The 23,624-nt window shown below is 43.3% G+C and overlaps 1 protein-coding gene and 2 long non-coding RNA genes across 6 annotated transcripts in view; 1 reads left to right on the top strand and 2 right to left on the bottom strand.

Moving 5' to 3' along the window:
* LOC149347442 (uncharacterized) overlaps window positions 1–23,624 on the top strand; it is a 197,452-nt gene that overhangs the window by 43,998 nt on the left and 129,830 nt on the right. The gene's annotated exons all lie outside the window — the stretch shown is intronic.
* On the bottom strand, window positions 4,124–9,634 carry LOC149347446 (uncharacterized). Its single transcript, XR_016292137.1, has 3 exons — window positions 9,366–9,634; window positions 8,243–8,316; window positions 4,124–4,268 (listed from the first exon to the last, which is right to left on the bottom strand). It is a non-coding gene; the product is annotated as an uncharacterized LOC149347446 (long non-coding RNA).
* Window positions 11,401–16,931, bottom strand: LOC149347445 (uncharacterized). The gene is made up of 3 exons (XR_016292136.1): window positions 16,663–16,931; window positions 15,540–15,613; window positions 11,401–11,545 (listed from the first exon to the last, which is right to left on the bottom strand). It is a non-coding gene; the product is annotated as an uncharacterized LOC149347445 (long non-coding RNA).

Raw genomic sequence — 23,624 nt, 5'->3', positions numbered from 1 at the left:
TTTAAAAATTGACCAGAGATGTTTAGGTGCCGTGCAGGAAATGTGCATTAAAGCAAAAACTTGGCGGCTTGTTCCTCCCGACTGCCTGCACGTGTGCGCCACGTGTTATAGCAGGTGCGTGCCTATAGTGCAGATCTCGCCCACGAGGAATGCATTGATGAAGCCTTCAAAGTCGCAGCTGCCTCAGAACTGCTAACCTATCAACGAACCATTAATATTCAGAGAGTTCAAATCATTCCGCAATAAACTAACAGCAATGTTAAAAAATCTAAAGACGTACTGTATCAACATGTTCTGCAACGACAAAATGTCCTGATCTGTTATAAGCTGGAAAAAGCTGAACTCTTCTGCATCCTAATATGAAAAAAACTCTCCCCAGTGTTATCGAGCATGCAGGTAAAACATTTTGGGGGGAGAGCATTGGTGGATACATTTAATTAACTTTTCGTGCTGTTAATTAAATTTATCCACCAATGCTCTCCCCCCCCAAAGTGTTTTTCATGCATGCTCGATAACACTGGGGAGAGTTTTTTTCTTATTGGGATGTAACGCCTTAGCTGACGATGCTGCTCGATCGGCTCACAATACAACCAACACTGTCCGCATGCCACTGACAACAGCTGGCGCAACAAGGCATCTTCAACTGCTCGCCCGAAACCTGACTGTAACGTCGTGGTCTGCCCTTGGAGGTTGGACACCCCGCTCGCACCAGTTCAATCTCTTGCTTCAACATCTTATACCATTCGGCCTCCCCCGCGGTGATACTACGCTGTTGTGCCGCCTGTGGCTGGGAGTGGCGTTCACAAACGCCCATTCCCATCTCATCGCTATGGCAGACTCTCCAGCATGTGACCAGTGCGGTTGTTATGAAACGATCGGACACCTCCTCTGTGACTGCCCTCGTTTCAAGCAAGAGCGCAGTTTCCTAATTGCTACTCTGTACCACTTGGACTCGCGTCCTTTAACAGAGTCCAACGTTTTGGGGCCTTCGACACAACCTTCCTCCCATAGGAAAGCGGTCAAAGCGCTCCTGAGATATTTAAGGGACTCGGGGTTGTACTCCCGTCTATTATCTTTAAGTTTTCAGTGCGCGCCCTCTGCCATCCCCGTGAAATAGTGGTCGCTGGACACTTTGAAAACTGATTTCATTGCTGCTCTTTTCCCTTTTTTCCCTTTGTTCCCCTCCCCAAGTGTAGGGTAGCGAACTGGGCATCGCCTGGTTAACCTCCCTGCCTTTCCGTCCTTTTCTCTCTCTTTCTCTCTCTCGTGCTGAAGAGTGGTGAAAGTCTTGAGCCTGCTAGCACCTCTGCACCTGACGATACCAGTTTGGGCTCTTTTCTTTCTTTGCCCGAGAGACTGTGACGAAGTATTCATATAGTAATGTTACTAAAAACGGCAACTGAAAGGTTTCAACAGAATTCAGATTGCACGTGTGAAGTATCTACTTAAACTGATCTGCCCTGTCTTAACACACGTCTACAATCTAATACCTTCAACTGGTGTATTTCCTGAAAACTTCCAAGAAGCCCAAGTGGTGCCTATATTTAAACAAGGCGATAGAAGTAACCTTCATAACTACCGCCCTATTTCAATTTTACCTGTATTCTCATAAGGCATGGAGAAATTAATGCATTCAAGGAGGACAACATAAATACACCAAAATAAATATGCTACATGATTTTCAGCACGGCTTCAGGTCGCATCGGTCTGTTGAAACAGCCCTTCTAACCCAAAGAAATAATCATGGAATCTTTTATGAAAGACACTTTTGTATAGGTATACAGGGTGTCCCAGCTAACTTGGACCAAGGTTTATAAAAAAACTAAGCGTTCTTCAGAAATGAAATCGCGTGGTTGTTGTTAGGGTTTATCTAAAGTTAAAGTGCCATTTTTGCGCTCCTCTTATTGATTAATTAGTCGAGATAAATAAATTAACTTTTTGAATATAGCTTGAAACGTTCAGGCGTTCAGTGCCCTCCACTGAGAAAGAGGGATGAGGGAAAAGGAGAGAAGGGGCAAGGGGCACAGTCACAATTGGTCCTTCAAAGCCAGTCGCTCTCAGGAAGCAAAACAATGCCTTGTAGGCCTTAATGGCAGTCGAATGCTGTGGCCATGGTCTAAGGATCTTATTCACTTGTAAATGCCGAGGATCGAGGCAGTCCAGGGCCAACCCCGCGTACGTCTTTCGGTCGCAAAACCAGGGTAATCACATAGGAGATGTTCAATTGTCTCTTCGCAGCCGCATCTTCACAAGCAGGACTATATGTCATAGTTGCTTTATAAATAGAACACCGAGCCATAGACGGGAAAGCAAAATTGCTTCGCGACGTGGTATATTGCGGGAACTACGGAAACTAGACACTAACCAGACACACAATTAAAAATAACGGGATAAACTTGGGAACCGGAAAAGAAAGCGGCCTAGATTTTTTTTAAATGCTGCCAAGGTTCTTTGAATGTGACCTCTTCAAGTTGTAAGCGTTCTTGATGTAATCTGTTTAGCAACCTCGGCAATTTGTTTTGTAGTGTCTGTAAACCATACGTTGTTTTCAAAGTGCTAACTGTCTATGGCTCAGTGTAATATGTCTGCCGGACAGTAGTGCTTTCCTGTAAGTTGGGTAAACGGTTTTGAAAGGCAACTCTGTTTTCTTTTTCGTATTAAGTGCTTTGCATAAAATATAGTTAAACATTGTGATTACCAAGGTAACATTGTATTTTTAAAAAGGTGCGGTGTACGAGTAGAAATGGGCAATCCTTCTAGCACACCAAGTAACCTTTTCTGCGACCTGTAAAGTCTTTCCAATGTTCCATGAGCTGTGGTAGACGAGAATAAATGATAGCAGTACAGTCTCGAGGCAAACATTGAATTATAAATTAACATCTTAATTTTCGTGGAAGCATATGACAATTTCGATATATTAACCGTATTACTTGTGGAAACTTAATTTCTAGGTTTAACTCATGGGAATAATTTGTCAAAATTTCTTAAAGAATCACTCCTAGTGTCTTAATACTGGAAGCAATTTCAATAGTGTTGCATTTAATTAGATAGATTTGTTGATTGGTATATGTTTGTTTTTAGTTCCAGATAATACAGCTTTTGTTTTATTCCCATTAATCAGGAGATTATTTTTGCTCGTAAATTCGTATAATTTTGCTAATCTTTATTTAAATTAGCGTCTTCGACAAGGTTGTATTAAATGTCCGCACACTAAAATACATATGATGATGATGCACTCGTGCGGTCTCTGTCCAGGCCTCTCCAAGCAGTTCTAACACTCTAAACAGGAAGGAGCAAATGCGGATTAAGATGTTCTACAGCGCACTCCCTATTGTAAAACAAGTACGCCAGAAAAAGGCTTGCTCCCTTTTTACATTCAGCTAGGCGTATTCGTGTTTAGAGTGTAGGCCCACTTCCAGCTTCTCTGCTTAGCCTCCAGGATTGTACAGCAGAAGGATTTCTCGTGCAGTAAAGGCTCATGATGATGATCTTAAACTCATGTCCTCTTTCCCCCCGCCTTCAGCTGCCCACGTTCAGGTTTTCCCTTTCGAACTTGGGAAAAGCGAAGTTAAGGCGCTAAATACGACACGGAGGCAGTTTCCGGCCAAGCATGAATCGGCAGAAGCCTGTGGAGAAATCCGCTTCGGGACATCAAACAAATGAACGTCACCGCACACAACGAAGACGACAACCGATCAGAAGTGCGGTTTCCCGTGTGAGGCCTGCACAGTAAAAAATTTTACACCCCTAAGGGTGTAAATGGCTTGTCGCATGGGGAGCACCCTAGGGATGAGTATATTGACACCCCTTTGACTGGGGTGTTGCATCTGCACCCTTCCAAGTGGGGTGCTGGGACCACACCCTATTGCTAGGGGTGCTGAACCTGCACCCTTCAAAGAAGGGTGTGGCTGGGACCACACCCTTTTGCTAGGCACGCTGAACCTGGACCCTTCAAGGAAGGATATTTCCCATATGGCAGGTGTGTTCCTGTGCCAGTTCGCAACCCTATTGGAAATGGTAATGGAAAACATGGTGGACTGCTGGCGACATTTGGACGGCTGGGAGATGTTGGGGCAGGGGCCATGCGGCCACGTTACATCTGTCACAATAAGACATCAAAAAATTTCGAAAAAGCTGAAGCTTGTAGAGCCAGTTTTATTTAGTCTTCATGCTCTTCTTTACCACTTGCCAATGCAGCTGGGCCCCATGAAAGAGCCTTGTTGATGTACTGCCAGTGCAGAGGGCATTGGAAAACTGGGCGATGCACTCTGCAGAAAAGATTCAAGTAAAAAAATTAGGATCCACAAGTTTTTTTCCTTGCCTGTATTAGTGTGCTAAAAAAGTAAGCACTGTATTGTGGCCACAGGAATAAAGTGAGCCTAAATGAAGAACCACTGAAGCTATTCACACTCAAAAAGAAAAATAATTTGAGGTTCATACTCCATATATCATACGCTCATCATTAAGTATCATCATCAGCAGCATAACTAGCACCACCGCAAGACAAAGGTCTCGCCTATGTCCCTACAAATAAGCGTGATGTGTGCCATAATGAGCAAAATACAAAAAAGTCATATTTTTATTCTTCTCTGACGGCTTTTAGTGGGGTATTAATAAGAGGGACAATATAAAGGTAACATCATAAAGGTGAGTGCAGTTGCACAGCTGAGACGTCGCAGACGATACATTAAGACAGAAAAGAGGCATACACTTCATGATATATCAGTTGCGAAAAAATAAAAACAGCAGGAAACAAAACGTAAAACAAACCAGTATCAATGCTCCAAGTGACATCACTTATTTCCTGAATTTTGAGGGACCACATGGAATGAAAATGTGGGGAGGTAGCCCATTTATTCTTCAATGAGAACAGGAAAAAATTCTTGAATTAGTGGTGGTGGCGTCCTGGTTTGGTGTAGGGCAGCAAAAGTTAACAAAGTTGTGGAAAAGTAATGCAGAGTATATGGAATACACCTAAACGAGCGATTTCCCCTTTTATGCAGTAATGTCTGGTGGTCAAGTGAGATGACTGATTACACATAATCTGTACCGAGTGTCGCTGTTAGATTAAGGGAGTTGGTGGCATAACTTCAAACAGTTTGGCGCAAATTTGGAAGAGCTAAAAATTACTTCAGTTTGGAGTCAAAATTTTTGTGCATAAACTGCACAGCATGGCAAGAGCACACAGGCCTAGGCATCTCCTGATGAACCCGAGTACCTTTGCGGTGCCAGAAGCATGCATTGTGACATGCTCCAAGCATGTGGAACTGCATTTGGTTAAGGTTTCTCCATACCATTAACCCTAGAGCTGGAAAAGGGGGTCAATACAATTGTGACAAAAAACGCAGACAAGACAAGGACGAGGAAGAAATAGATACGACGGCATGAGTGCTGACTTTCAACAAGGTGTATTGGAAAGCACATCAAAATATAAACACTGCGGCCTAAAGAAACAACGAACAAAGGGCACCTTGTGTCAACCACATTGCATGTGTTGAAAACAAAAAAACTGATTAAGAAGTATTTAAGAACATGAACTCTTCCTTAGCGAGCGATAAAGAAGGTGCGCAAACACAGTGACTGAGTGTTTTTGAAATTTTTTGATCTCTTTTTGACCTCTCAGTGGCACACCTGTCTGTCTACCCAATGTAAACATAGCCACATTTCAAGAGGATCAAACACACTATGTCTTCTGTGCAGTGTACGAAGGGACTCTGATAGCTGATCTCAGTTTACTGCTTACACACGTACTGAAACTTCATAGGTGTGGAGAAAACATCAATGCCAACTCGACTGCCTATTTTGTTTCACCAGTGCGATAAATTGTGAATAAATTCAACAGGTTCTTTTGGGATTTACAATCTCGACGAGGGCACAACAGGAATGTTTCAACTTCTGCTTAAAGCAATCGGCTACAGACACTAGCAAAGGTTCTGAATATTCAGTGCACGCATTCTTTATCACTCCCTAAGAAAGAGTTCATGCTCTTAAATGCTTCATATTCAACTTTTGTTTTGTTTTCAACAGATCCAATGTGAATGTTAGAAGGCGCCCTATCTTCACTCTTTTTTTAGGCCACAATGTATATATTTTGACGTGCTTTCCAAAAAACCTCGTTGAAAGTCAGCGCTCGTGCCGTCGCATTTCTTCCTCATTCTTGTCTTCTTTGTACTATTTTGTCACGATGAATTACCAACAAGCCCATTCATCCGTCTTGCCAATGTCAATACAGTCGGGGTAGCTGAGATAGTTGGGGCATTCTTCTGAATAATGCAGTCATAATAACATGGTTGGGACATAAAGACAGGGACTGTTATTGACTGGCTAATATTAGTGTACTTTGGTAATATGCTTGGTTTGGTTTATGGTGGTTTAACATCCCAAGTGACTCAGGATATGAGGGATGCCATATGACTTTGCATATTGATATACTGGGCTTCATAAGACAAGCAGTACAACAGGAAGCAATGAATCTACGCTAATATCAAAGAATGAAGGGCCAGGCATGAGAGTGCAGCTAAAAGGTCATATCGAGAAATCCAAGTCGATGACACTCGCCTAAAATAATTTAAATTTGGGTGAAAATCTGTTGTAAATTAAAAAAGTTGGATTCCACTTAAGTAAAGAGAATGGGAGCTGTGATGACTAGTACACAAAAATTAGTTTGAATTATGGTGGCAAGTAATATGCAGACTCATTTCGTGCTCTAACAGTTCATGTGAAATGCACATCAATAAAATAGGAGAACAGTTTGAGGGGTCAGAACGGTTTCCAGTCTTAATGGTTGAAAGGTTGGCTTCAGGTTGTCAGGGATAAAACCAAGAGGTTTGGATTGGCTAACATTTATTCGTAAAATGTGGTTCCACACATCCTTAGTAGTTTAAAGTATGTCAGAAGGCTTCTCACCCACAACTCAGTTACTCGAAAGCTTGTGATTATCAATGAGTTCTGAGACATGATGAGGAGTAATGGTTAATGCAGTAAAATGGGCAACAAATAACTGATTTTCTCAAGAAAGCCCCCATGGAACATGCTGTCAAACATAAATTCCCAAGGATTCTTCAATTAAGCCCGAAATGTCAGTTTATGAGCAGCCACTTTGTTATAACTATCACACACAAAAAAGAGAGACATCAGAGGCCCTCCTTATTCACTGAAAACAAGGGAGAATCATGAGACGTCATTCCAGCACACAAAATTACACGGATGAAGATAATAACTCCATGGACGCCGGATTTCAACTGAGGCTTATTCCACAACACAGGCTTTTTATGTGCAAAGGTGTACTAGTGATTCCTGGGGCTGAGAAGTATATCATGGTGGCGAAACTGAAACACACAAAAAAAACATAGGGACAAAGGTGCCTTGCCACACACATTCAACACATCGGCACGCCTATGCATCATCTCCCTGGCTGACCCAACAAACACATTTGCCTTGAGATAATCTAGTTCTTTTTTCCAGAGTGCTACAGAAGGGCTGCTGACATAATTCTCTTTTTCAGCAGAGATACAAAAGGCTTCAAAAATTTCGCAGCTCTTCCAAGTGCTAAACTTGCACGCTTGGCATGCATGCAGGCCGATGCGTTCAGCTTGAGTGGCAAGATACCCTTCTGCCTAACCTTGAATAATTGTTACCTGGTCGAGGAAATACTTTTCAGCCCTAGGGATCAGTAGTACCACTTTGCATGTAAAAAACCCATGTTATGGAATAAACCTCAGCTGAAGTCCGGGGTTCGTGGTGTCTACTCTTTTTGTTTATGTGTTTTTGTACACTCGAATGATGTCTCATAATTCTACCCAGAACCAAAAAGCCCACCTCTCCATGCTTAGCAGAAACAAGACAGCAGTAATGAAACCAGTTATCTCATGTGTCCACTTTTTTTTTACATCTGTGACCTGCGATGAGTGGCACAACAACGAATATTTAAGTTAACACGCATGCGTCATAATGTTAATATTCATAGTCGAAAAAGTATCACACAATGTCGCCGAAAACATGCACACATTTTGCACTTCATGCATAGAATGCAACATTTAAAAGAAGACCAATTTTGGAGGTAAAACTTCAAATGGCCTGCAACAGGCCTATTCTAACGACCAACTAATATTACTCATATAAACATATGAGGCCAGAGCTATCCAAACTGTTCCAAGCAGTACCATTAAGGAAAAGAGCAATGAAAGTAAAAGAACACTTCATGACAACCACAAAAACAAAGCACAATGCAGTAACAACTTACAATACAGCTTTTGACTCCATATGGTGGCCACAAACTCCATGCCATTGACTCGTACTGGAATACAGATGTGCCACCTGCAGATAGATACCAATTTCCCATTATCAGTGTGACAGGAATACAGAAACAAGCATGCGAACTCGGTCCGACAGTGAATATCGCATGAATGTTAAAAGATCAGGAAAAATATACTTGCCCAAGTATACGCCTCAACACAAAGGAAAACTATCATGTTTAAAATGCATCAGCTCCCCTAGCAATAATAAAGGATTCTTGCTATGAGGAAAATAAATCTGCAAACGGCCGTTCGAACGCGTAGATATAAACATCGTAATAACTGAGACAATTATTGCGCCACTTCCTTTTCTCAGAAACCAATTTTCAACTAAAGCAGAGTGATCAAAATGCAATATCCTATACTCTGGGTAACCAGAAGCGCGATCGGCACTGCAACCTGAGACAGTGCTTTGGATATTGTGGGGCTTGAATTCAGACGCAAAAAATGGGCACTGATAGTATTGGAGTGCTCCAGATTAATTTAGACGACCTAGAATTTCTTAACGTGAGCTGACATCGCACAGCACAGGGGCATTCTTTTTTTCATTTCACCTCAATCGAAATGCGGTTACTGCGATGAGGATCGACCCCACGACGTAAGGTTCAACAGCCTAGCACCAAGCAAAAACCGCGGCGCATAGAAAGTGTTTGAATCCCCGCGTCCTCAAAGTGCTAACGCTATCTCGAAAGACAATCATACATTTTACGCGCAGCCAAAGTGCCGATCCTTGAAACGTGCGCGGTGGTGTGAACAAGCATGGGCAGAAACGCGTAGAACGAGTCATATACGTTGAAAAACCTGTGCTCAACGAGAAAAAAAAACGCGCAAACAGGCTCATGCGCATACTAAAATCATGCAAGGCTAGCGCACGCACGGTAGCATCCCCTTTGCCAAAACAAGTACCGACAATTCTTGGCAGAGCAACTCACCGAGGCGACATTTGGCCAGCCAGCGACAAACAAGCGCCTTAAACGCTTTTTAGAGCATTGAACACGAATAATGCAGCAGTACGACAGGTCACCGTTCGAGCATTATATGCTTCGGATAATGCACAAGAGTACTGCTTACCTTTTCAGACGATTGCGTAGTCGTGCAGAACGCTGTTAGCCTTCGTGTCACGGGCACTACACCAACCAGTGCGAGTTCAGCACGAGTGCTGCGTAGCCGGCACACTCTACCACGTAGTCACACAGAAGAAAATATTCCAGGCCTCATTTCGAACCTTTCAACCGCGACACTCCACGCATCTTTGTGCCTGGACACCCATCCTGCACTGCACAAAGCGGACAGACTGAAAAGTTAGAGACCAGAAAAATGACCCTTTGCCTCGACTAGGGTATGTCCACAGCACTACGCGATTGTGCACCCTTCTGCCAGAAGAAACACACGCAAACCACAACACATTTCACAACGGCTCACAATCCAAGTAGCGAATTTTAACAAACGTCGAAGCGTGTCACAGCGTCCGAACCGCCATTAGGGTTATACAGAAAAGCAGCTACCGGCAGCCACCTGGCGGTGACAACCAGTTTCTGTTTCGGTTTCGATGTGAAAAAGTTTTTTTTTTTCCTACTTTTTATTTTATTTTTTGTATTATAAATGGGTATTCTGCCGTCTCGGTGCCCGAAGAAATTTCAGCGCTTGCCAGCAATTACCACTGGTAGAAACGCGCGGATTAACTTCTCGCTTGCGCTGCTGTTGCTTCCAAAGGCAAGAACATTAATCAGACATCTTCCGCATCTTACTCCCAAGTCGGCTTGCAGCAACATCCTGCTTACTGGATTGTATAAATGGGTGATTATAAAGAATGTTTCTCACGGAACCACATGGGATCATTTTTGATACCTACAGAAACAAACACTTTTCGAGCTTGCACCACAAAAGCATGCTTGCAGGTCCAGGACAAAGCAATTTTTAGGCTTTCATCATATGACATTCTAAATTGCTTGCTGCATGCTTTTACACATGCATTGCACTTACTGAACTTTTTTCATTATCACATGTTCCTCAATTACAAAGTGTTAATTTTTCTGTGAATGCTTGCAGTGTAATATGCTGCATTTGGTCTTGTTTCCACTTTTTATGCTTCACTTTTCTGGTGATTAAAATCATTTTTTTATCGAAATAGATTTCACCCATTTTCATCTATAGTGTTAGATGAGGTCCTCAGATTATATTGCTTTTTTACAATAATGCCAGAAGATAAATGCAAGGCACTTAAATATGACACAGCACCGAAGAGATGTAATAAAGAGCAAATTGTTCTATGAGTTGTTCAGCGTAAGTGATTCTGGCAGACTGGTAGTGCGCATATGTGTTACACAATCCTAAAAACTGCTTGAGGAAAACACTTGTGTTTATAGTTGGCAGTTTTTTGCCAACTAGATGTAAAGATATGCGCATCTGTTCGAAGTAATGTTAAATGGCGAATGTTTATGCGTGGCTACCACTTTTTTAGTTCTATCTCTGGTACACACGAGCCTTGAAAGGCAGTATATACTTAAATATATGGTCATTAAAAGTAGCCTCCTTACACCCTTTCTACACCCTACGCAAAATGAAGGGTGCTTGGAGGAATAGCACCCTTTCAGACAGTGCCGAAGGGTGTATAGGGCAAAATAAGGGTGTTATAAAGGTGCACCAAAGGGTGCACATTGCCGGAGCACCTTTTTAGCACCCTTAGGGGTGTAAAATTTTTTACTGTGCACAGTAAAAAATTTTACACCCCTAAGGGTGTAAATGGCTTGTCGCATGGGGAGCACCCTAGGGATGAGTATATTGACACCCCTTTGACTGGGGTGTTGCATCTGCACCCTTCCAAGTGGGGTGCTGGGACCACACCCTATTGCTAGGGGTGCTGAACCTGCACCCTTCAAAGAAGGGTGTGGCTGGGACCACACCCTTTTGCTAGGCACGCTGAACCTGGACCCTTCAAGGAAGGATGTTTCCCATATGGCAGGTGTGTTCCTGTGCCAGTTCGCAACCCTATTGGAAATGGTAATGGAAAACATGGTGGACTGCTGGCGACATTTGGACGGCTGGGAGATGTTGGGGCAGGGGCCATGCGGCCACGTTACATCTGTCACAATAAGACATCAAAAAATTTCGAAAAAGCTGAAGCTTGTAGAGCCAGTTTTATTTAGTCTTCATGCTCTTCTTTACCACTTGCCAATGCAGCTGGGCCCCATGAAAGAGCCTTGTTGATGTACTGCCAGTGCAGAGGGCATTGGAAAACTGGGCGATGCACTCTGCAGAAAAGATTCAAGTAAAAAAATTAGGATCCACAAGTTTTTTTCCTTGCCTGTATTAGTGTGCTAAAAAAGTAAGCACTGTATTGTGGCCACAGGAATAAAGTGAGCCTAAATGAAGAACCACTGAAGCTATTCACACTCAAAAAGAAAAATAATTTGAGGTTCATACTCCATATATCATACGCTCATCATTAAGTATCATCATCAGCAGCATAACTAGCACCACCGCAAGACAAAGGTCTCGCCTATGTCCCTACAAATAAGCGTGATGTGTGCCATAATGAGCAAAATACAAAAAAGTCATATTTTTATTCTTCTCTGACGGCTTTTAGTGGGGTATTAATAAGAGGGACAATATAAAGGTAACATCATAAAGGTGAGTGCAGTTGCACAGCTGAGACGTCGCAGACGATACATTAAGACAGAAAAGAGGCATACACTTCATGATATATCAGTTGCGAACAAATAAAAACAGCAGGAAACAAAACGTAAAACAAACCAGTATCAATGCTCCAAGTGACATCACTTATTTCCTGAATTTTGAGGGACCACATGGAATGAAAATGTGGGGAGGTAGCCCATTTATTCTTCAATGAGAACAGGAAAAAATTCTTGAATTAGTGGTGGTGGCGTCCTGGTTTGGTGTAGGGCAGCAAAAGTTAACAAAGTTGTGGAAAAGTAATGCAGAGTATATGGAATACACCTAAACGAGCGATTTCCCCTTTTATGCAGTAATGTCTGGTGGTCAAGTGAGATGACTGATTACACATAATCTGTACCGAGTGTCGCTGTTAGATTAAGGGAGTTGGTGGCATAACTTCAAACAGTTTGGCGCAAATTTGGAAGAGCTAAAAATTACTTCAGTTTGGAGTCAAAATTTTTGTGCATAAACTGCACAGCATGGCAAGAGCACACAGGCCTAGGCATCTCCTGATGAACCCGAGTACCTTTGCGGTGCCAGAAGCATGCATTGTGACATGCTCCAAGCATGTGGAACTGCATTTGGTTAAGGTTTCTCCATACCATTAACCCTAGAGCTGGAAAAGGAGGTCAATACAATTGTGACAAAAAACGCAGACAAGACAAGGACGAGGAAGAAATAGATACGACGGCATGAGTGCTGACTTTCAACAAGGTGTATTGGAAAGCACATCAAAATATAAACACTGCGGCCTAAAGAAACAACGAACAAAGGGCACCTTGTGTCAACCACATTGCATGTGTTGAAAACAAAACAAAAACTGATTAAGAAGTATTTAAGAACATGAACTCTTCCTTAGCGAGCGATAAAGAAGGTGCGCAAACACAGTGACTGAGTGTTTTTGAAATTTTTTGATCTCTTTTTTGACCTCTCAGTGGCACACCTGTCTGTCTACCCAATGTAAACATAGCCACATTTCAAGAGGATCAAACACACTATGTCTTCTGTGCAGTGTACGAAGGGACTCTGATAGCTGATCTCAGTTTACTGCTTACACACGTACTGAAACTTCATAGGTGTGGAGAAAACATCAATGCCAACTCGACTGCCTATTTTGTTTCACCAGTGCGATAAATTGTGAATAAATTCAACAGGTTCTTTTGGGATTTACAATCTCGACGAGGGCACAACAGGAATGTTTCAACTTCTGCTTAAAGCAATCGGCTACAGACACTAGCAAAGGTTCTGAATATTCAGTGCACGCATTCTTTATCACTCCCTAAGAAAGAGTTCATGCTCTTAAATGCTTCATATTCAACTTTTGTTTTGTTTTCAACAGATCCAATGTGAATGTTAGAAGGCGCCCTATCTTCACTCTTTTTTTAGGCCACAATGTATATATTTTGACGTGCTTTCCAAAAAACCTCGTTGAAAGTCAGCGCTCGTGCCGTCGCATTTCTTCCTCATTCTTGTCTTCTTTGTACTATTTTGTCACGATGAATTACCAACAAGCCCATTCATCCGTCTTGCCAATGTCAATACAGTCGGGGTAGCTGAGATAGTTGGGGCATTCTTCTGAATAATGCAGTCATAATAACATGGTTGGGACATAAAGACAGGGACTGTTATTGAATGGCTAATATTAGTGTACTTTGGTAATATGCTTGGTTTGGTTTATGGTGGTTTAACATCCCAAGTGACTCAGGATATGAGGGATGCCATATGACTTTGCATATTGATATACTGGGCTTCATAAGACAAGCAGTACAACAGGAAGCAATGAATCTACGCTAATATCAAAGAATGAAGGGCCAGGCATGAGAGTGCAGCTAAAAGGTCATATCGAGAAATCCAAGTCGATGACACTCGCCTAAAATAATTTAAATTTGGGTGAAAATCTGTTGTAAATTAAAAAAGTTGGATTCCACTTAAGTAAAGAGAATGGGAGCTGTGATGACTAGTACACAAAAATTAGTTTGAATTATGGTGGCAAGTAATATGCAGACTCATTTCGTGCTCTAACAGTTCATGTGAAATGCACATCAATAAAATAGGAGAACAGTTTGAGGGGTCAGAACGGTTTCCAGTCTTAATGGTTGAAAGGTTGGCTTCAGGTTGTCAGGGATAAAACCAAGAGGTTTGGATTGGCTAACATTTATTCGTAAAATGTGGTTCCACACATCCTTAGTAGTTTAAAGTATGTCAGAAGGCTTCTCACCCACAACTCAGTTACTCGAAAGCTTGTGATTATCAATGAGTTCTGAGACATGATGAGGAGTAATGGTTAATGCAGTAAAATGGGCAACAAATAACTGATTTTCTCAAGAAAGCCCCCATGGAACATGCTGTCAAACATAAATTCCCAAGGATTCTTCAATTAAGCCCGAAATGTCAGTTTATGAGCAGCCACTTTGTTATAACTATCACACACAAAAAAGAGAGACATCAGAGGCCCTCCTTATTCACTGAAAACAAGGGAGAATCATGAGACGTCATTCCAGCACACAAAATACACGGATGAAGATAATAACTCCATGGACGCCGGATTTCAACTGAGGCTTATTCCACAACACAGGCTTTTTATGTGCAAAGGTGTACTAGTGATTCCTGGGGCTGAGAAGTATATCCGCGACCAGATAATTATTCATGGTGGCGAAACTGAAACACACAAAAAAAACATAGGGACAAAGGTGCCTTGCCACACACATTCAACACATCGGCACGCCTATGCATCATCTCCCTGGCTGACCCAACAAACACATTTGCCTTGAGATAATCTAGTTCTTTTTTCCAGAGTGCTACAGAAGGGCTGCTGACATAATTCTCTTTTTCAGCAGAGATACAAAAGGCTTCAAAAATTTCGCAGCTCTTCCAAGTGCTAAACTTGCACGCTTGGCATGCATGCAGGCCGATGCGTTCAGCTTGAGTGGCAAGATACCCTTCTGCCTAACCTTGAATAATTGTTACCTGGTCGAGGAAATACTTTTCAGCCCTAGGCATCAGTAGTACCACTTTGCATGTAAAAAACCCATGTTATGGAATAAACCTCAGCTGAAGTCCGGGGTTCGTGGTGTCTACTCTTTTTGTTTGTGTTTTTGTACACTCGAATGATGTCTCATAATTCTACCCAGAACCAAAAAGCCCACCTCTCCATGCTTAGCAGAAACAAGACAGCAGTAATGAAACCAGTTATCTCATGTGTCCACTTTTTTTTTACATCTGTGACCTGCGATGAGTGGCACAACAACGAATATTTAAGTTAACACGCATGCGTCATAATGTTAATATTCATAGTCGAAAAAGTATCACACAATGTCGCCGAAAACATGCACACATTTTGCACTTCATGCATAGAATGCAACATTTAAAAGAAGACCAATTTTGGAGGTAAAACTTCAAATGGCCTGCAACAGGCCTATTCTAACGACCAACTAATATTACTCATATAAACATATGAGGCCAGAGCTATCCAAACTGTTCCAAGCAGTACCATTAAGGAAAAGAGCAATGAAAGTAAAAGAACACTTCATGACAACCACAAAAACAAAGCACAATGCAGTAACAACTTACAATACAGCTTTTGACTCCATATGGTGGCCACAAACTCCATGCCATTGACTCGTACTGGAATACAGATGTGCCACCTGCAGATAGATACCAATTTCCCATTATCAGTGTGACAGGAATACAGAAACAAGCATGCGAACTCGGTCCGACAGTGAATATCGCATGAATGTTAAAAGATCAGGAAAAATATACTTGCCCAAGTATACGCCTCAACACAAAGGAAAACTATCATGTTTAAAATGCATCAGCTCCCCTAGCAATAATAAAGGATTCTTGCTATGAGGAAAATAAATCTGCAAACGGCCGTTCGAACGCGTAGATATAAACATCGTAATAACTGAGACAATTATTGCGCCACTTCCTTTTCTCAGAAACCAATTTTCAACTAAAGCAGAGTGATCAAAATGCAATATCCTATACTCTGGGTAACCAGAAGCGCGATCGGCACTGCAACCTGAGACAGTGCTTTGGATATTGTGGGGCTTGAATTCAGACGCAAAAAATGGGCACTGATAGTATTGGAGTGCTCCAGATTAATTTAGACGACCTAGAATTTCTTAACGTGAGCTGACATCGCACAGCACAGGGGCATTCTTTTTTTCATTTCACCTCAATCGAAATGCGGTTACTGCGATGAGGATCGACCCCACGACGTAAGGTTCAACAGCCTAGCACCAAGCAAAAACCGCGGCGCATAGAAAGTGTTTGAATCCCCGCGTCCTCAAAGTGCTAACGCTATCTCGAAAGACAATCATACATTTTACGCGCAGCCAAAGTGCCGATCCTTGAAACGTGCGCGGTGGTGTGAACAAGCATGGGCAGAAACGCGTAGAACGAGTCATATACGTTGAAAAACCTGTGCTCAACGAGAAAAAAAAACGCGCAAACAGGCTCATGCGCATACTAAAATCATGCAAGGCTAGCGCACGCACGGTAGCATCCCCTTTGCCAAAACAAGTACCGACAATTCTTGGCAGAGCAACTCACCGAGGCGACATTTGGCCAGCCAGCGACAAACAAGCGCCTTAAACGCTTTTTAGAGCATTGAACACGAATAATGCAGCAGTACGACAGGTCACCGTTCGAGCATTATATGCTTCGGATAATGCACAAGAGTACTGCTTACCTTTTCAGACGATTGCGTAGTCGTGCAGAACGCTGTTAGCCTTCGTGTCACGGGCACTACACCAACCAGTGCGAGTTCAGCACGAGTGCTGCGTAGCCGGCACACTCTACCACGTAGTCACACAGAAGAAAATATTCCAGGCCTCATTTCGAACCTTTCAACCGCGACACTCCACGCATCTTTGTGCCTGGACACCCATCCTGCACTGCACAAAGCGGACAGACTGAAAAGTTAGAGACCAGAAAAATGACCCTTTGCCTCGACTAGGGTATGTCCACAGCACTACGCGATTGTGCACCCTTCTGCCAGAAGAAACACACGCAAACCACAACACATTTCACAACGGCTCACAATCCAAGTAGCGAATTTTAACAAACGTCGAAGCGTGTCACAGCGTCCGAACCGCCATTAGGGTTATACAGAAAAGCAGCTACCGGCAGCCACCTGGCGGTGACAACCAGTTTCTGTTTCGGTTTCGATGTGAAAAAGTTTTTTTTTTCCTACTTTTTATTTTATTTTTTGTATTATAAATGGGTATTCTGCCGTCTCGGTGCCCGAAGAAATTTCAGCGCTTGCCAGCAATTACCACTGGTAGAAACGCGCGGATTAACTTCTCGCTTGCGCTGCTGTTGCTTCCAAAGGCAAGAACATTAATCAGACATCTTCCGCATCTTACTCCCAAGTCGGCTTGCAGCAACATCCTGCTTACTGGATTGTATAAATGGGTGATTATAAAGAATGTTTCTCACGGAACCACATGGGATCATTTTTGATACCTACAGAAACAAACACTTTTCGAGCTTGCACCACAAAAGCATGCTTGCAGGTCCAGGACAAAGCAATTTTTAGGCTTTCATCATATGACATTCTAAATTGCTTGCTGCATGCTTTTACACATGCATTGCACTTACTGAACTTTTTTCATTATCACATGTTCCTCAATTACAAAGTGTTAATTTTTCTGTGAATGCTTGCAGTGTAATATGCTGCATTTGGTCTTGTTTCCACTTTTTATGCTTCACTTTTCTGGTGATTAAAATCATTTTTTTATCGAAATAGATTTCACCCATTTTCATCTATAGTGTTAGATGAGGTCCTCAGATTATATTGCTTTTTTACAATAATGCCAGAAGATAAATGCAAGGCACTTAAATATGACACAGCACCGAAGAGATGTAATAAAGAGCAAATTGTTCTATGAGTTGTTCAGCGTAAGTGATTCTGGCAGACTGGTAGTGCGCATATGTGTTACACAATCCTAAAAACTGCTTGAGGAAAACACTTGTGTTTATAGTTGGCAGTTTTTTGCCAACTAGATGTAAAGATATGCGCATCTGTTCGAAGTAATGTTAAATGGCGAATGTTTATGCGTGGCTACCACTTTTTTAGTTCTATCTCTGGTACACACGAGCCTTGAAAGGCAGTATATACTTAAATATATGGTCATTAAAAGTAGCCTCCTTACACCCTTTCTACACCCTACGCAAAATGAAGGGTGCTTGGAGGAATAGCACCCTTTCAGACAGTGCCGAAGGGTGTATAGGGCAAAATAAGGGTGTTATAAAGGTGCACCAAAGGGTGCACATTGCCGGAGCACCTTTTTAGCACCCTTAGGGGTGTAAAATTTTTTACTGTGTGGGCGGATCACTTCGGTTTGAAATTCTAGAGAAATTTTTCTGGTATTTTTATATCTTAGAGTAAGCAGAATTGGGCACTATCACTTGTGAGCTCGACAGTGTACAGCTATTTTAAGCCGTTCAGCCCAGGAGGTGTAGGTGAGGCTATAAAGAGGTGCTGATGAATTAAGCCGGGTACCGCGATAACTGGTGCTTGATACGCTGTGTCAGAGACCGTTCGTCGGCACCGTGATGTTCAGAGTGCGCTTCGAATCGATAAAGCAGCTTATCATCGATTTTTTTCTCTGAAATTGTTCTTTGTTCTTTGGAAATGCTTGTGTCCCGCTATGTTTGTTCCGACAAAAGAAAATGTCGGGGCGTCGCTTAAGAAAGCGTCTTAGAAAAAAAAAATGTAGGTTGCATATAATTGATTGAAAGCGCAATTTTTAGGCGCCCTTTTCTGCATTCCCCGTCGTAGTCGTCGGCGTTGGCGTTGGCGTTGTCGGCGTAACACGCGACCTGACAGCCGTGGCAGGGAGTAGCAGCGGCACGCCACCTGAAACGGCGAGAGCAGGACTAAGCACACCAGGATGATGGCTGCCATGGGAAGATTCCGAAGGGTGGCAACTAGGGGTGTGCGAATATCAAATTCTTCGAATACGAATCGAACACGAATACTTGGCTCCGAATATTGAATCGAATATCGAATATTCAAGGACAGACGCATTTAACCACTACAAAACATTTATTTGAGCACCCAAGAACATCACAGTTCAACTAACGATGATTAAATGAACACAAAAGATGTGTGTGGCTGCACAAAAAGTATAAGTTTCGAACATTATTCTTAGAAGAGTGGAAATATCAGAGAAGGTGGCTGGTACACAGCATTGATTAAGGCTAGCTTGCCATCAGCACGAACGCATGTTGCTGGGATGAACATAAAAGGTTGTCGTGAAGGAAAACCCGCTGCTCCACATGGTCAGGCAGAAGTAGTTCCCTTCTAGCTGTAACGACTCCTCCAGCCACAAAATATGCCCCCTCACTTGGCACTGAACTGGCACGTATTGCGATGTACTTCGTGCACAGCTCTGACTACACCAGCTTCGCAGGTATAGCCACAAAGAAGCTCACCAGCGCAGTCAACTACGGCATGGCCCTTGGAGGTCCATGCGCATTGCTCTGGGCGCCGCCTTGTTGTTATGTCTTTGTCAATAGGGCTTGCGGACCGAAATGAACGCCGGTGCTCACAATGAATATTCGGCTAGATACGATATTCGCGTCGGGTCGAATATTCGAGACAACACGAATACTTGGATTTCGAATCGAATACGAATACTAAAAATATAATATTCGAATTATATTCGAAAATTTCGAATATTCGCACACCCCTAGTGGCAACAGATAATAGAAACTCGCCTGCCTGAAATTCTTTACCTCAGCATAACCCAAAATTAAAATGCGCGAAGAGCTGTCCTCAAATCATGCCTTGCCGACTATCGTAATCGTGCGTCAATTTTTTTAGTTACTCTGAACGCGGCGACAAAGTCCTTGTCGGTATCCTCGCTATCTTCAGATGTACCCGCGGAAGTAACGCAGTGTCCTCTCCCAGGCCGCAGAGCAATAACATAGGAGATGTTCAACTGTCTCTTCGCAGCCACATCTTCACAAGCAGGGCTATCGGACATCCCAACACGGAACGTGTATTGCTTTATAAATGCAACACCGAGCCATGCATCTGAGCCGTCTTCTCTGGCTTCTGCAAGCGTGTTCGATATATAACAAATGGAAACGGCAAAGCGATACCTTCGACGCAGTACTCTTTCTCCTGAGCCTTGCCCTGAAGATGATCAGCCTGCTTGTGAATACGTACTCATCTGTGATGTCGTCTTCCAGGGCAGCTTCTTATTTTTATTTTAGCAGTGCAGGTGTTATGGATACGTCACTGCTGCTTACGTCGTGATAGATTTAGAAATATTTTAATAGGTGCCAAATTATTGAGCACAAACGCATTTTGGCTGCCTTATGGGTTAGCGGATTGCTTTTGAGGCCCATGAGATCGCGTGCCAGTGAGAGGGGTCGTCGCTCGGACATATTCTAGACCAGACGCAAGGGCGGAATTTGTATTTTGAGAGCTCCTCGCGGGCACAGCTTCGGTATTGCCGCAGTGGACGGCAGAATTCTAAGCCGAGTACGCTCGTGTCCAAAATTTTTTCTTACAACTTGGGAGGGTGGAAGGGAAACGCAAGATGAGGGACTTCGAGTGTGCAATGATGAACGTAGGGTGAGGAAAAACGTTTGCGGCTCAGAAGATGTGCTGCGAATTCAGGTACGGTTGGTGAGCAGTGACGTGCTCTCGCTCCCAAAGTTTGTGGAATAGAATTTGTCGCTTCGTTGTGCAGACACCTGTTAACATGGCATCTTTGGGCTCTTCACTAAAGTATGGTAGCACTTTTGAGGAGCTTGCTGCCAAATTGGGTAAGGCAACTACACGCACTAGCGCTCTTCAAGAAATATTTGCACCAGTTATTTGCTATAATGCAAAATGTAATCGATACCTTGCGTAGGTATTCGGTGCATTTTTGCTCAAATGTAGAAATTAATCAGTATGTGTACGGAGCTGAGTGTGTGCCTACATTTGATGCCTTGTTTCGATGTTGCACTTCAAATGAGGCACTCAGAAATGATTGAATGTATTCCGTTTCAAGGAGTGCCGTTCTGGTGCTTCGGTACACGAATATACGCGTTGTTTCACGTAAGACATCACACAATTTTTAAAACTCGGCTTTTTGAGTTAAAAGATAGGTTTGAATTCTATTGAATAGTGAGCTTTTTAACGACCACAATTAGGCCACTTTGAATAAGTGAGAGGCGTGTAGCACGCCGTCTGTAATATCCATATCAGTTTTTAGAATTTCAAAAACGCGGTTAGCCTTGGCGCTGTGGCCGAACAAATTTTGGCTACATCGCTCCAAAAATAGATGTGCTTTCGAGAAGTTTCCAGACAAGGCAAGCTGTCCGGTATAACTCGTCGAAATAGGCAAAAATTTATTTAGTCACAGCGCCGAGGTTAACCGCGTTTTCCACATTTTAACAACTGAAACGGGTATTACTGACGGTGGTCTACACGCCTCTCAGTAATTAAGGAGCCTAACAGTAATAGTAAAAAAGTTCGCCATTTGGTATTACTTAACCAGCGCGCTAATTAGCACGTCATAGCTTTATTTTGATGTACCACATCGTTGACAATGCTATACGGAAAAAAAACTCTCTTATAATTCCAAAAGCCTATCATTAAAATTTCCGGAATGTCTTAGGTGAAACAACCTGTGCAGATGTTCAACCGTAGGCTTGTAGAGACTGTATAGAGAGCATTTTCGCGAATAATGCGAACGGAATGGCGATGAGCTGGCTTCACGTTGAAGCCATCGCTACCAGGAATTTGGGAAAGCGGTCTAGTTCACTTGTTTTGCCACCAGGTGGGCACGACAAGAAAGTAGCGGCTGCATATTCTTCTGTAGAAAAAGAATACCCGGCGGCAGCAAAGGCTCTATGTAAGAGTGCGACCACTCGGCTTTCGTGTCACGCAAACGTGTGTGTGGACGCACTGGATGTAGCTCTGCTGGCTTAGGTAGGGTAACTTTTGCGAAAGTCACATTTCGACTTTGCAGTTTGTTTTGACGAATATCGTACTGAACAATAAAAAGCTCTATTAAAGTTCAGGTTCTTTTCGCGAATCACTTCTTCAGGGTGAGCGTCGATTTAGCGTTGGACGTGAAGCAGACTGCCAGCAGATGGGCGAGCGATGAGACACGGATGAACAGAGGAACTGGACGTTATATGACCATCTCGAAAACAATATAGAAATAAATATACAAAGAAGAACCAGACGCTTTGGACACAGCTTCCTAAGCTGACTGAATAAGTGGCCCTTGATCTCAATGCCCGCTCTTCATTGTTTCTCGAAAGCAGGGACCTGTCCACTTCCTTCGACGAAGCCTGACCGAGAACCACATAACAGCACGCAACAAGCTCTTAAGTCACCTTGCCCGAAACTTCTAGAAGCGGGTGGTTGTGCCTAGAAAGAGAGGAGTCGCCGCAGTACTCCTTAATTGCAGCGTCTCGCTCCCGCTCTTTTCCCGAGGGTGCCGCGCGCGCCCTGCTTCCCCAAGGTCGCGAGGGGAGGAAGACCTGAGACCTGCTCCGAGATGCGCCTATGGTTGCGCACGGCTTGCAGAGCATTAAATTTGTCACCAAATTTATTATCAGTGACTCCAAGACCGCAATAAATAATTTCTCTAAATGTCGTATCTCTCCCGTCACCCTCCACATCCTACAATCTATCACGCGCACTCCTCCTTTGAAGGGAACTGGCGGCCCACTCACATGCCCGAAGCATTATCTATCCGGGCGGGGCCCAGCCCCTATCCCCACCATTAAGCAAGGTTAGCGAGAAACTGGTTGACCCCTTATCAGGACATCACCCGAAATTACCGACTTCGACAGGTCCCTACACCGCACGAAATCTAGCGTCAGCTTCAAACGAACGCCTTGCCGAATCGGACAGTTCTCTCCTATATCCACCCTACCCACTCTTCTCCCAACTGCACATTCTGCTGTGGCGACGCTACCCTATCCCACATCATGTGGACCTGCCCTATCACCCCCTTCCGCTTAATCACTACCGAGGAGCAGCGAGAGACAGGGCTGCGCAGCTCGGAGCTGGGCCTTCAGGTTCGACTCGTCCAACGGGCTGACTGGGTCGCCTTTGGGCATAAGCTCTTACCCACCCGGCGGCGGGGCTGACCTGCTGCGTTATAAGGCACTCCGGCCTTTCCACTAAGCTAATATTTATTGTCTGCCTGTGTTTGTTCTTCTTCGGCGCACCCCTCGCGAACTGTAATGGTCATACAGATCCTGTTGAATTTTAAGCTCCTAAAAACAAAGCGATCAGAACTGTAGATTATTCAGAAATTGGCGCCCAAAAGTACTCAGAATTTTGGTCATTTCCGTTTAGACGTAGAATGGTTTTGGAAGAAACGATGGACAAGACATTGAAACGTGGCTGCGTTTGAGTTATACGAGGGGTAAGCTATACAATCTAACCCGTGAGAAAAAACCTCGTCCGTTGTCTGTACGATCAGTTAGTTGTACCAAAATATACGACTTTTTCTAATGAAGCCGCAGAGGTTGTAACGCCTAGGGGCGCTGCTAGTAGCATCGCAAATTCCCGATAACGGCAGTCTATTTTCTTTTTGTGGAAATTTTTTTCGCGTCAATTGTTTTTTGCTGGCCACTTTATTGTTGTGGTGTCTTCCAGTTCCTTGCTTATTTATCGCGTGCCCT

This window comes from Amblyomma mixtum, chromosome 4 (genome assembly GCF_055824585.1).
Source record: "Amblyomma mixtum isolate Tamu chromosome 4, ASM5582458v1, whole genome shotgun sequence".
Lineage (NCBI taxonomy): Eukaryota > Metazoa > Arthropoda > Arachnida > Ixodida > Ixodidae > Amblyomma > Amblyomma mixtum.
This window is presented reverse-complemented; position numbering and strand designations above follow the sequence as displayed.